General features: G+C 45.8%; 1 protein-coding gene across 1 annotated transcript in view; it reads left to right on the plus strand.

Annotated features, from left to right (window-relative positions):
• LOC147902266 (SNARE-interacting protein KEULE-like) overlaps positions 1-15,282 on the plus strand; it is a 107,091-nt gene that overhangs the window by 33,992 nt on the left and 57,817 nt on the right. The gene's annotated exons all lie outside the window — the stretch shown is intronic.

A 15,282-nucleotide genomic window follows, 5' to 3' on the forward strand; every position in this document is an offset into this window, starting at 1 on the left:
TCTGTGATAGAAACTACACAGACCTAGAAAAGATCATAACTCATGGATATCTTTAGGCTGTGGCCAGTTTACTATCATGTCTATCTTCTTGGGATCTACTCGAATGCCTTTAGTTGAAACAATGTGTCCAAGATATTCAATTTCAGGCTAGAAAAAAGAACTTTTCTCCGGATTGGCATACAGTTGGTTCTCACGTAAGAGAGAGAAAACAAGATCCAAGTGTTTCTCATGTTCCTTTCGACTCTTGCTATAAATCATGATATCATCAAAGAAAACTACCACAAAGTCTTGATAGGGTAGGAAGATACGATTCATCATCTGACTAAATGTGGCAGGTGCATTCGTCAATCCAAAAGGCATAACAAGAAATTCATAGTGACCAGTTTGGGTTCTAAAAGCAGTCTTGAAAATATTGGGCTCGATGACTCTCACTTGATGATATCCTAACTTAAGATCGATCTTGCTAACGATTGTGGATCCTTTCAACTTGTCGAGTAGATCATCAACTCTCGGAATGGGGTATCGATTTTTCACTGTGATTTTATACAAGGCATGATAATCGATGCACATTCGAAAAGTTCCATTTTTCTTCTTGACAAGGAGAACGGGTGTCCCAAATGGTGAGCTACTAGGTCGAATTAGGCCTCTAGCCAAAAGATCTTCTATTTGGGATTGAATCTCTTGCTGCTTAATAGGATCGTGTCGATATGGTGATTTACACGGTGGTGCACTACTTGGAATAAGGTGAATCTTGTGATCCTCAGGTCTAGATTGAGGTAGGCCAGGGGGTAAGTCTTCCATAAAGCAGTCATCATAGGTAGCCAGAAAAGGATCCAAGGGCTCTTGCTTACTTTTCTTAGTCTCAGGACTAGCCTCAATCTGATTGACCATAATCAGATATGTCTTCTCACGTTTGCGCAAAGCTCTTTTAGCTTGGGTATGTGACAATATAGGCCAAGAGGGAAGATTCTTGTCGCATTCTAGAGTCATAGTCTCCGTGCCTTGAGTCACAGTAATGGTGCGTTCAAGATAATGAGGTTTGGCATTATGATCGACGTGCCAAGGCATCCCTAGAATGAGATCGTGCTCACGCAAAGTAGCGACTAAGAAATCATGGCTCTCAACTAATGGCCCTAAAGTCACCTCAAGATCCTTAGCCATTTGCAAACAATTATAATTCGATCCTTGAAAAGCTGATTTCACTTTATATTTTGTTTTGATCGTTGCAAGCCCTAACTTTTCAACTAAACGTTGCGAAATGAAATCATGGGTGCTTCCATCATCAAATAAGACACTATGTTCTTTTTCGTGTAATAGTGCAATTATATGTAACAAAGAAGTACGAAAATAAGATGCACTTTTACCTGAATAACACTTACCTGAAGGGGTGTAGTCGGCATCTTCAGTGTCGTTGTCCTCATCCTCGTCCTCTTGCTTGAAAGATTTATCATGAGATCCATCATCAATGTAGTTGATCCGTGCGGAGTTGTTGCGCTGACTATTATTGTTGGTACGTCCATTGGTTCCCCCTCCATTGCCTCCGTTGTTGTTGGTAGCATTCTTTGCTTGGGTACCTGTCTTGTGTGTAGCAAGCGGATTCTTTGGACATTCATAAGAGTAGTGCCCCTTCTCTTTGCATTCGTAACATGTGACAAGTTCTTTGGTTCTTCATTTAATACGTGTCTTAGCAGGTTTCCAATTAGACTTACCATCATATCTACCAACTTTACCACTTACATCCTTCTGCTTGAAGTATGAAGTATGCTTCTTTGCTCGAGGGGTGCGAGTAGCAAAGCTTCTTCCCTGCTTTCTTTGTGACTCTAATGCCAAATCCATAGCATCAAAAGCTGTAGATGGTCGAAGCATACGTATATCAGCACGAATAGTAGGGCGTAACCCCTTAACAAAGGTACGACATTGCTCCTTTTGGGACACTTTCTCGTTTGCAATTGAAGTAGAGAGGAAAGATATTTCTCGGTGTAGGCGTCCACACTCTCATTATCCAACCACACTCCACCATAATTGTGCACTGCTTGTCATGTGACTTGCTGCAAGTTTTACCTTCTCGATCTCTTCGTATCATTCTCCCAAAAAGTATTGATTGAAAGAACTAATCCATGCAAGTAAAGCTTGTTCATCTCTTTTACCATCATATTTTGGAAAAGAAAAAGTTTTGCGATTAATCTTACCAGACTTCTTCTTATCACGAAGCTTGAGTGCTTTTAAGATGGCCTTTCCCACGTTGTCTTCATCGCTGGACTCATGTGAAGGAGTAGTGTCATGATGTCGTCGTAGTGAAGTCTTCAAATGTCGCTTCTTCTTCCTTTGATGTCTCGTCTTGCTTCTTCCACGCTCACTATCACTAGTGTTTGATGATTTGCTACTTTCAATTTTTTCATCATCTCTGTCCTTCATACGCTTCTTTGTGACTTCAGTCATATCTTTTAACACTCGATTTATGCGTTCTTCGTTGGCTTTATGCGTGTCGCACATGTTGCACATGTACTCAAGTTTCTACTCAAGGTCCCGTGCATGATGTTTCCATGCATCTAGGGAATCTGATGCATGCATAGGTGCCTCGTCCGCAATCGATATAGGTGGCTTTCAAGTTTTCGTTACTTGGCGTAGAGCATCTTCAATTTCTTGACGTTGTTGCTTCTCATGTTGATAGCATTCTCGCCATTCTTCCTCAGTAAGTGTCATCAGTGTTGAACTTCTTCTTGACCGATGGTGATCGTTTTCCACATCCTCATCATGATGTAGATCTTCAGGATAACCTATCTCTGATGGAATACGCCTTCCAGACATAGTTAAGTATGTGCACGGTGCAAAGAAGAAATCGCTATGAAAGGAAATACACACAAACACAAGACTTATCTCAATTTAGTTTCCAAGCTTTGAAAGCGGCTATTTGTCGAATAGTATCTCTGTGGGCTCTCGAACTTACACGATTCCAATAAGTGAATCCACGTTGCAAGGTACAAAGCAAAGCTCGTGTCTGATAGCACTTGTAGATTGCCTCTTGCTCTTGTGAACACTTGCTTTTGAGATTCTCCTCTTCCAAAAGCCGTTGGGTTGCTCCCTTGTTTGCACTTTTGCCTTGAAGGATATCTTTATGACTAGGAACTTCAAAGAATAGAGCAACAAAGTGACTTGACCTAGTGGAAAGCCACCAATTGTTAAGACTTGAGCTAGAACATTATCGGGATGGGGGATCTTCCGGGAAGTTTTAAGAGCAATCTCCCAAGGCTTCCTTGCACGCAGCCAATGGTCCCTTCAGTGCCAGGTATGCCAAGGACTATGCCTTGGTCGCTGCCTTTGTCACATGCTTGGAGGAGCTAAGGTGCGGGTATGCGTTTATAAGCTTCGACCTGTCTACAAACAATCGGTTTCTTTTGCTGCGATATTTTTTTTTTCGTCGCACGTTTTCTTGCCCGAGAGCCGTTCTTCGCTGTTTGCTTTCATTGCTTTGAACTTCGCTGCGCTCTTGTACGCGGTGTCCGCAATTTGATGCGTGCTACGGTTTCTTGTTCGAGGATGCGGGGTGCGTGTGCTTCCTGTGCTATGGACGACGAAACTTGGCTCTGATACCACTGCGACGGAAAACGCTCGTGGAATCTGCAAATCCTTGAAAAACACAGCAACACTCTTCGAAAATACGCACAAACTCTCAAAACTCACAAACGGAAGAGATAGAACAAGCGTGCTGGGTACAATCTCCTCCCATAGGAGTGGTGCTCTCCTTCCACCTCCTATGTATTTGTGTATATTTTCCAAAAAGCTTCCAAGCAAAAATCATACAAAGGCGTCTGTGCTTTCCTCTATGCACCCTTTTACAAAAAGCCCATTCACCTTCTAGAATAGCTGGCTTTTTCTAAAAATAAAGCTTTTTCTAACTTTAGTTTATACACTTCGCCAAGTCACTAATATTCCAAAATTCAAATATGTACATAAGCTTTTGTAATATAAAAAATTAGGCGTAAGCCTTATTCATCCCCGCATCACTGGAGTTGCGCCTACGCGCCCAAAATATGGCGAATCATGCTTGCTAGATGCCATCGCCCAATCAATTACTCTTCCCCTGGATTCACACAATCAATAGTAATGAAATATTTCAAGCATAAGATAATCTTGGAATTAATCACCACAATCAATCAATCTTTTAGTATTATAGTAACGCGAAATCTATAAATCACAGATGAATGGTGCACACATGCAACACATACCATCTCATGGTGCACGTGATGCTACACATGAATAAAATGGTACGGATGGTGCACACATGCTACACATACCATCATTGCGTAAGTGGTGCACACAATGCTACACACTCATACAACCGCAGCCGTATATCCAACCATGTAGGAGCACACATGCATCACTACGGAACAGCGAGCACACATGCATTAGTTGCGCGACAAAAATACTAAATCTCACTAAACTAAATACTTAAGGATTAAATTAATGGAATAATTTCAATTCTCGTAACATCTCTCTTGTTTGAATGAGACAGAACAAGCGTACTGGGTACAATTTCTCCCCATAGGAGTGATGCTCTCCTTCCACCTCCTATGTATTTATGTATATTTTCCAAAAAGCTTCTAAGCAAAAATCATACAAAGCACCTCTGGTTTTCTCCATGCACCCTTTTACAAAAAGCCCATCTACCTTCTAGAATAGGTGACTTTTTCTAAAAATAAAGCTTTTTCTAACTTTAGTTTATACACTTCGCCAAGCCACTAATATTTCAAAATTCAAATATGTACATAAGCTTTTATAATATAAAAAATTAGGCATAATCCTTATTCATCCCCGCATCACTAGAGTTGCACCTATGCGCTCAAAATATGGCGAATCATGCTTGCCAGATGCCATTGCCTGATCAATTACTCTTCCCTTGAATTCACACGATCAGCAGTAATGAAGTATTTCAAGCATAAGATAACCTTGGAATTAATCACCACAATCAATCAACCTTTTAGTATTATAGCAACGCAAAATCAATAAATCACAGATGAATGGTGCACACATGCGACACATACCATCTCATGGTGCACCTGATGCTACTCATGAATAAAATCGTATGGATGGTGCACACATGCTACACATACCGTCATTGCGTAAGTGGTGCACACAATGCTACACACTCATGCAACCGCAGCCGTATATCCAATCATGTAGGAGCACACATGCATCGATAAAAATGCTGGATCTCACTAAATTAAATACTGAAGGATTAAATTAATGGGATAATTCCAATTCTCGTAACAGTGTGTGCTCTAGTCACTCTCTGTGTCGTGTGTGGTCTTTGCATCCCTTGCTTGGCACCGTTGTGTCGGCTCTCTTTGTTGATGCATATTTCCCTCATATCAGCTAGCTCCTCCTCCTTCACCCTATAATGTGACTTGAATGCTTAAAAATTTGTGGCTCTGCTCGGCTTGTCTCAATACCCTGTGGCGTGGTCATCTCTTCCCGCTCTCTGATTTGTCATAGTAGTGTCTCTCTGAGGTGTCGCATCTCAATTAGATAGAACACAATGCAGACTTGGTCATGGAAGTAGATCAATCGTGAGAGTGGACTAAAGCCATGCACCTCTTGAAAGAGGCTTTGGTACCGTCCCTGGATCTCATAGTAGGTTAGGCAGACACATAGAAAATACTCCTTTGTCTCGATCTCTCCCAATTTGCATAACCTAGATATCCGCTGCTCTCTGGGTATACCTAAAGCCTTCCCTACCTTATTCTTGAGCTGATGGGACGAGACTCGCATCTGTCCAATAGTAATCCTCAATGCATGTGAGATTGAGATAATGGGGTCTGATGATGCATCAATCCTACGATACTCTTAAGAAGTGATCGTGATAGAATTGGATCTTGGTGGGGAACTCTTGGTTCTCCCCCCCCCCAAGGCGAAAAAAAGAAAGTCTGAGATGTATGGAGCTGGAGGAGATCTAACCGCATGATACGGTTAATCTCATCTTGCGGGATCGACTCGGGTGGTGCATCCATGCTGTACTAAAGGGGGGAAGCCGGTCTATTCGAATACCGTGGCTGGCAAGTCATGTGGATATGTGTGCATACCATACTGTATCAACCCCCCTCTGTGCTAGTCATATGGATGACTCTAGTGCAGCCTCGGTAATCTCTAGTAGGGTAAGGCATGCCACTGGCTGAAAAATGACATCAACCTGGAGAGGTGTCATGATGAACTTTGCTTGTACTATTTGACAAGGGACTTAGGGCTTACTCCAAATAATCACTCCCCCAAAAAGGTGCTAAATACATGGCAGTCAGCCTCACGAGGGTGTTGAAAAGCCAACCCTTCATTGGTGAACCCTGAAAGTGCGCCTGAAAGCATTGCCTCTCTAGTCGGCCAAGGCACCTTGCCCTCGTGTGAGTTGCGTCGTGGTTGCTTGGGTCATCGTGAAAACTTGCCCTACAAAGACAATCCCCAAGTATGTGTAGGACTGCACTATCTCCACTGGCTCACCTCGGCAAGTGAAACTATTCAATGAAGCACTGCACATGAGGTGTTGAAGATCATAACCTTGGTCATCCCAAGCTGAACTGTCAAGGCCTTTAGATGTTTTTGCAATCCCTTTGCATATGAGACTATCTCATCTGCATATAGTAGTATCTGTATTTTTGGGTCAGTAGTGATCCCTAGCCTCCGAGGCGGTCTATAAAGGATGTGATCTCATCAATCTAGAGCGTGAAGAGAGTCGATGAAAGGGAGCACCGTTGCTTCACGTTGATCGTGCTCTCCACCCAATCGAATAGTTCTCCTGGGGCATGAACTCTTCCTCTAACGGACTTGCATAGGCTCATCATCACCCCCCAAATTATAATCTATGGAATTCTCATCTCATGTAACCTCCTGATCAAGCGGGATCGTGGGACATTGTCGAAGGCCTTCCGAAAGTCTACACATTAAGTGTAGACTTTCTGGCATCTTGACCTCGCCTCCTCAACAATAGCTCTCATGGTGAAGATATGGTCTAGGGTGGAGTGCTGTCTCCGAAATCTTGCCTGTCCCTGGGCGTGCGCTTCTCGTGAGCCTGTGTGTGGTTGCTAATCTCCCTCTCTAGTATCGACTTATAAATCGCCAAAGTGTGGTCAATCATAAGAGTGAGGTAGTTCTCAATGCCCATGGGGTCCCTTGCTTTGTGTATCGGTAGAATGGTGCTAGTGCTCCAAGCAGGTGGGAAGCCGTGGCATACAGCATGGTTGAACATCTGTGCTAGAACCAAAGCCAAGACCTCTTGCCCATGTGCAAAGTGCTCAGTTCGTAGTCCCTCATGATCTTGTGCTCTCGGGTTATGGAGCCGATGGAGTGCAGCCTGTACATTTTGAGAAGTGGGTGTGTTGAGAGTAGAAGACATATCAAGTGGTGCCTACCTCGGGATGTCATAGAGAACGCATGCATATGTATGCCAAACATCTGGGGAGTGAGAGAGAGGGGGAGAGATTTTATTAAAGTCTGCTAAAGACTGATGGGTCTATGAGATTGAAGAAAACCCCGATACAATGAACAAAAGGGTGGAGCTACTAAGCGAGCATCCTTAACCCATGCTAGAAAACTGTGTAGACATGGTCAGTGGTATCATCGTACATGTCCACCATAATCATACACACATCCATCCTGGTGTCATCATCCACATGTGGAGACGTAGTCTGATCCAATACAATACAATACAATACAATACAATACAATACAATACAAGATCCACACAATGACGGACTAGGCGGTGTAGGCAAGAAAGCCCATGATAGATCACAGTGGCGCCCGTTAGACGTCGGATAGCTGCTAGGAGGGCACGACGGGTCACTCATCCAGATAGCAGAGGGCAATATTCCCCCACCATCTTTCCTACACAAGGTTTTCTTTGTGCTGCCCATGTAGCAACCTAATCATGCCTTGGTCTACCTCCCCCATGCTCTCCTCATTTGGGGGCTTACAAATGGGAAGGTGACCTTTCCAACACAGGTGTGGGCTGGTTGGTCATAAAGTGTACCGGCGTAGTTGTGCCAAACTTGAGTGCTTGTGAGTAGTGAGGGGGACCGCCGTTCAAGAAACTGTTGCCAAAAGTCTTTGGAATTATTATTGAAAAGAATATTTAGTAATTCATCCTCGTTTTGGCGAACAAATTTTCGTTTCTTTTGGCAAACTAGATGAAGGTACTTGCGTAGCGTGTCTGATTCACTTGATAGGCCATGTTGGGATTCGAATCGGAGTTGTTGGTGAAGAGTCTTACACTCGTTGTGATACCACCTATTGCATCTTACAGACCCTAACGACAGTGGATAGTTAGAACGTGTGCTGTGCTTAAAGGCATGAAGGGCAGCTTTGTGTGGTGACCGGCTAATCAACGCGGCTCGATTCTCTAGGAGGGATATGTGGTCAATATAGATAAGTAGAGTGTAGAGTCGTACAGAGTATATGGGTGAGAGATTGTGGTCAAAGTGTATGTCGTGATAGGTAATGTAGGCGGGCGGTGTGGTGAGTGGTAAAGAAAGTTTATTAAAGTTTGCTGAGTCTATGAAACTGTGAGAATTCTGATACAAGCAAACTGTGAGGGTGGAGCTACTAAACGAGCATCCACACCAATGCAGAATGCAAAAAGCTAGTGCTAAGTACTACATAGTCATGTTAGAGTGATCGACTACACACCGGTGTCCTCCTCCTCCTCCTCCTCATCAATTCATCAAGGTGGATGAGACAACGAAAGCATGAAGTCGGCGATAGAGTGCTGCCAGCTGCTCATGGGCGTGGTCTTGTGTCATATCTTGGTCATAGCTCTGCGCCTAGCAAGGGCTACAGTGACCCCTGTCGATCGAGCTCCGACTCTGAATACTCTGAATAGAGAGGGGATATCCCAAGTGTAATCTGAGCTGTCGTGTTGCTGGCTCTGGATCTCTATCATGTCGGGGCCTCGTAGTATGGGGGTCCACATGCTTTGGCTGGAAGAACTTCGTGATCGAGCTCTGAGAAGGATGTACCAAGGAGGAGGTCTACTCCTGTCTCCCAGATTGAAGTAGATGCTTGTGGTGCCTGACTGCCTCGTGGATGAAAGCCGCCAGGCATCTCTGGTCTGGATGGGAGAGAAACTGAGACAACATCCCGGAATTGTCTCTGAAGAGGTAGTAGAAGCGTCCTCGGATCTCATAGTAGACTGGGCACGTGAAAATGAAATGCTCCTCTGACTTGACACCCTGTGTGTCATATAATGTGCATATGCACCTCTCTCGGGGTAGACCCTTTACCTGCCACTCTCAATACGCAGTCTATGTGAAACTGCCCAATAGAGATCCTCAGTGAGTGGGATAAGTGGATCTGCTTGTATTCTGGTGGGTCAATGAAACCCTTCTTTGTGATATGTAAATTGATTCCTATAGAAGCTGAGCTTCACTGGAAGCTTGCTCGGTCCCAACCAGGTTGGAATGTGTGTAGCTGTAAAAGATCATCGCGGATGATTTGGTTGACCTCGTGTGACAAGAGAGGAGAGAATGACGCGTCCATGTTGTACTGGAAGGGAGGGAGTCTGTCCATGTGGAGCCCCAATTGCTCAAACCATCTCTCTGTGTGTGCATACCAGCATCTGTGGTCACCTGATGCTGATAGTGCCATAGAAGAGGATAATGCTAGCCATGGTAATTTGCTACACCCAGAAGTGCAATCCTCGTACCCCTTGACCCGGTATAGGTAGGCGATAACTTGAAATACTACATCTAGCTGTAGTGGGGATGACCCAAACTCAGCCTGAATAATTTGGTGAGGGACGGATGGCTTATTGCAGATCATTCGTGTTAGCATGAGAACTTGTAGTCGCTCCACACGAACCCACTCTATATCTGACAGATCCGGTCCCCAACAAGGCTGCGTGCATCCCTACTGGACGGACCAAGGAGTCAAACAGCAATCCCTTGGTCCATGGATCTTGAAAGTGTGAGTGAAAGCATTGCCTCTCTAATCTGGCCAATGAAGCGTATCCCCTGCCTAGGCGGGCCTGCATGTGTATGACGAAACGATCTCAACAGGCGACCTGTCAAACGTGAACTGCTCCCGGTGCATAACGGCTCGAGATGTATTGAAAATCATGACCTTGGTTTTACCAAGGTTGACCTTCAAATCATGGGACTCACAAAAGGACTGTATTGCATTAAGGTGTCTCTGGAGGCCCTCTGTGTATGAAGACAGAAGTGCAACGTCATCTGCATATAGCAATATCCGGATTAGCATGCCAACTAGAGAGAACCCATCCCCCTCAGTGTCTGCATAACTGTCTCAAGCTCGTCAATGTAGAGGGCAAACAAGGTAGGTGATAAAGGACACCCTTGTTTGATCCCAATAGTGGTCATGATCTCCTTTGTCCACCCCAACCTTACCCGAACTCTGCCTGAGACTCTCTCGTAAACAAGGTAGGTGATAAAGGACACCCTTGTTTGACCCCAATAGTGGTCATGATCTCCTCTGTCCACCCCGACCTTGCTCAGACTCTGCTTGAGACTCTCTTGTAAAGTGCTATGACAGCCCAAATGATCTCCTGGTCATATCTCAAATCCTGTAGGTGTCGGGCTCTCGAAATCGTATCAAAGGCTTTGTGGAAATCCACAAAGCAACAATATACCCTCTACTTTCATGCCCTCGCCTCCTCGATGATAGACCGGAGTGTGAGAATGTGGTCCATGGTCCCATGATCGCGTCGAAATCCGGCCTCTATCCGGCCGCTCTAAGTCCCCGGCACTCTGTGAATCGTATGACCTTAGAATCAAGCACTAATGCATAAATCTTGGACATGACATGTGCGATCATAATGGTCCTACATTTCTTCGGGCTCATAGGATCCCTTGCCTTGTGGATGGGTGAGATAGTGTTGACAATCTAGGTGAGTCAAAACCCAAAACAAACAGCTTCATTAAAGAGATTTGCTAAGATCGGGGCTAGGAGATTAATCCCATTTAGTGCATAGGCCCTCGTGATCTTTCGCTTGGCCATTATGAAGTTTCATCACTGCATCCTTCACACCCCCCTAGTGAAGAGTGTGCAGGATGTGGGGTGGGGTATGTGTGAGAGATCAAGAGCTGGCTGATTTGGGATATCATAAAGTGTGCGTGCATAATTATGCCAGACTTGAGTGTTAGTGAGTGGTGAAGGGGACTGCCCCTCTAGAAATCTCCGCCAAAAGTCCTTAGAGTTGTTACTAAACAAAATATTCAGTAGTTCTTCCTTGTTTTGACAGACGAAATCTAGCTTCTTCCTACGTACCAATCAACGATACTCACGTAGCATCTCTAGTTCTCTCGGGAGGTGATTTTTGGTTTCAAATCTACGTTGAGCCTTGCACTCATCATCGTACTAGCTATTACAAGGGACGGTCCGAGGTGGTGGTGGATGGGTGGAGCGAGTAGTGTGAGGGAAAGCGTGAAGGGAAGCCTTGATAGTGAGCAGGTTTTCAGAGGAGCACGGTCCTCTAGTAAGGGTATAAAATCAATATATGCGAGAAGTATGTAAAGGCAAGCTGAATATATAGGCGAGAGGCTGCGGTCAAAATGTATGTCATGATAAGTGGTGTGAGTAATCCGTGGTGTGGGAGGTATCGTGAGATGGGGTGTAGAGATACTAAAAAAGAGGTATGTGTGATCAGCCCCAGGGAGATAGGGTGCAATATTGAAACCAGTGATACGAGAGGTGAAGGCAGGGGATCCCATGATGTAATCAACAATGCTAGAGCCCCCTCCATGTGGGAAGCAGGTAAAATCACATGAGGAGGGCCATCTATCAAGACCATTATAAATGATAAGATCATGCATCTTGCCTAGATCCTATAGGGTCTGCCCGTAAGATGTGACCAGACCTCGTCTATGAGCTGAAACTTGCATCATACATGCATCCTCAAGATCAATGCTTGGCAGTAAAATGGAATCGTCTCTGAAGTCGAGAAGTGGTACCTGACGAGCCCTTGTCCTCGCGTTGAAGTCCCCAATAAGGAGGACTTCCCCATGGCTCAAGAAGTCGACAATGTCCTGGTAGAATTTCATACGACGATGTCTTTGTCTCCTCTCGGACATCTCGAGCAAAGTGTGAGGTCTCGAGAGGGAAATAGCGTACTGCAACGAATAAATCCCGGTTATCTGTGTGTCGGATCCGGATCCAATCCGGATCCAAATAAATCTGGAGTGTGTACTCTTTGCTCTACTGAGATGGTCCCTAGAAAAGTGGACCTGTAAAGAACTGCTACTCTTGTCGATTCTCATACTCTCCCTATGTCCCTAGTCTCATCTCTGTAGGCAGACTCCCAACCCACTGACTATTGGTAGTAGGCACTTTGGACTCTGATGTGTCTCTGTACAAAAGACTATGTCACGACCTATATAGGATTTCGAGAAGTTCCCTCTGACCATAAGGTTCTATTACAGTTCCAAAATGGTACAAGACAAGGTCTCGGTATGCTGAATCTCATAGACCCCCCCTCCCTATGTGGGAGGAGGGGCAGGTGCCCGATGAGGGCCTGTACGAAGTCGTCCATCTCGAACTACTGTCCACTTCCCATCTTGGCGGGCCTAATCCCGCTGTTGCATCAGAGTGCGCTTCTCCTCAATTGGCACGGGGGTGAGATCCTCATCCATGGATATCGATGGCTGGTCCCGTGAGTTTGATCTACGTTGTAGAGCGGAGAGTCGTGCCTGCGTATCATAGAATCGTATGATAAGGGGTTGCTCTCACTTGGGATCTCTCCCCACCCGCCATGCCCTCTCAATCCTATGCTTAGCTACCCCAAGAGTAGTGGCCACAAATGCAGTCGCATCGCTCATCGGTATAGCCTTGGTGCATGGAATACCACAAACTCTGATGTTGAGAGCCTTACTGGCTCTCTGCTGCTGCTCCATGAGAGTGGCTGAAACGGTTGCCTTTGCAGGTTCTCGTTTGGCCACGTCCACCCATCTGGTGTCTCCTCGATTACAGATTGCATGCTCGCAATCTGTGCCTCGACCACTGGGGTACTCCGTGGGACTACATGGATGGCTGCTACCTCCTGTCGAAGCTGCAAGATGTCCTGTTTGAGCCCTTGGATGAGGCCAACTTGCTCCTGAATGAGTCGGGCCTGCTCCTGGGTGAAGCGGGCTTGCTCTTCTGCGAAGCGAGTCAACTCCATCTTGCATACACGAATGCTGTGTACCTCCATGAGCAAAGACTCCCACGCATCTGGTGATGGGTCAGCTAGTCCTCGCCCAAGCGGAAATTGAAAGGGTTGTACAAAGCTAGGAGAGTGTGGCAAAAAGGTGGTCTGTGATTGGGCTACTTGTATGAGATAAGGGGATGTTTGGGCATGGGTGGGGTGATACCAGGTGGGTGTGGGAGAGATGGCTGGTTGAGAGGGAGAGTCGAGGAGTAGTGTGGGACATTTTATGACACCTCTGATGTGCATGACATAGGTAATGAAGCGGATGGGGAGATTGTAACTGTAGCGGGAGAAGGAGAGAGGGAGGAGATTTTTGTCAACCCCTCTGTCACGGGAGAAGAGGAGGAAGTCAATGTCGAACCTCCTGTTAGGGGTATGTCTGTAGATGAAGAAGTAGTCGGAGTGGATGTGACTAGAGATGAAGGCATGGCTGAAGCTGAAGCTGAAGCCTGAGGTAGATCCTGTTTTGTGAGTTGCTTTGCTATCTACTGTCCACTTTGGCTGAAGCGTTTTTTCACATTCTCGAGCTTTAATTGTGCTTGCTGGTTCTTGTTTTCTTTCTCGATTTTGTCTTTGTCTTTCTCCCCTTTTCCCATTTCGAAAGCTGACTGCTGTTGTCCTGTAGCTTTTTCCTGTGTTTTTTTTGCAGGTCTTAGCAAGGGGGCATGATAGAGCCCCCATTGTGGGAAGGAAGGCTGTCATCTGAGGAGGGAGATGAGGAGGGCACTGGGAGAAGATGTGCGCGTGGAGGGAGGATATAGGCGCGCAGGGAGGCGCTGCATGGGCAGAGAGGGAGCTGTGCAGGTGCTGCATAGAGGAGGGAGGGGAGCGGAGAAGGAGGCGGAGGAGCAGACAGGGGGAGGTGGAGGAGCCGACGGTGGGAGGCGGAGGAGCAAACGAGGGGGAGGCAGAGGAGTAAACGGGAGGTAGGCAGGGCAGGAGGGGGATGCAGTGCGGGCAAGGAGGGGCATACATGAAAATGAATGAGAGAGAGAGAGAGAGAGAGAGAGAGGTCCCCGAAAGGCCTTGCGGGCCTATAGGACAAAGTGTGCAAAACACCAAAATGGGAAAAAAACTCATACGGCGCGCTAAGGCCCTTGCTGAGTACTATGCTGAAAGAAAGAGCTCAATAGCTCAAGCAAAATCAAATACAAAACATGTCGTATCATATCATATCATGTCACATCATATCATGTGTTATCTGAACTAGGAAGAGAGCTAGAATTGGGATAGGATCTCAGAATTCGAAACCCAGCAGTGTGGTAGCTCGTCTATGAGCAGCGAAGATGTCTCAGATCTATGTCCGTCTCGTCGTCTCACGCTGTGGTGGCAGGGGAGGGTGTGGTTTCCTTGATCTCTGAACTCGTTGAGCTATGTTCAGAGTGACCCCTCGTCTCGGGCGGTCTCCTCAGAGGAAAGCTGTGATAGGTCGGACCTCAATCAAGTGTGCTTTGGTCGCTCTCCATGTCACGGGTAGCCTCTGCAATCCTCTCTCAACAATCCATACCGCCTGCATGTCAGCTAGCTCCTCCTCCATCCCATTGTGTCCTCATAACCTTGGTCTTGCCCACGTTGACCGTCAAGTCTCTCTCCCTGCAAAGCACCTCTTGTCATCTGGATATAGTAGGATCTGTATGATCAAGTTCTCATCAATGTTGAGCCCAAAGATTGTGAGAGACATGGGGTATCCTTACTTGACTCCGATCGTGCTCTCAATCCAATCTGATAGACCTCTAGGGGCCGTACCCTCCCTCTAAGTGACTCATAGACTCATCACACCCCAGATAATGGCTCTCGAAAGTCTCCGGATCAGGTGGGCTCATGGGACTATGTCAAAAGCCTTCGGAAAGTCTATGAAGCAAGATTAGAATTTCTGGGATCTAGATCTCGCCTCCTCAATGACTTTCGTATTGTGGGGATGCCATAGTTGCTAGTCATTGCTATGTTCATGGGTTTTAACCTTGTGGGTGATTGTCATCATGTTGAAAGTGTACTATCTTTTTTGTTTTTAGAGGATGAGTTGGGCATGTTCCTGGTTTCAACTAGGTATATGGATTGGATTTGGGGCATATTGTTGAGGTTATTGCATGGAGGTTGGTGAG

This window comes from Dipteris shenzhenensis, chromosome 5, assembly GCF_047967505.1.
Source record: "Dipteris shenzhenensis isolate YYH24624 ecotype China chromosome 5, Dip_SZ_1.0, whole genome shotgun sequence".
In the NCBI taxonomy this organism is placed as follows: Eukaryota; Viridiplantae; Streptophyta; class Polypodiopsida; order Gleicheniales; family Dipteridaceae; genus Dipteris; species Dipteris shenzhenensis.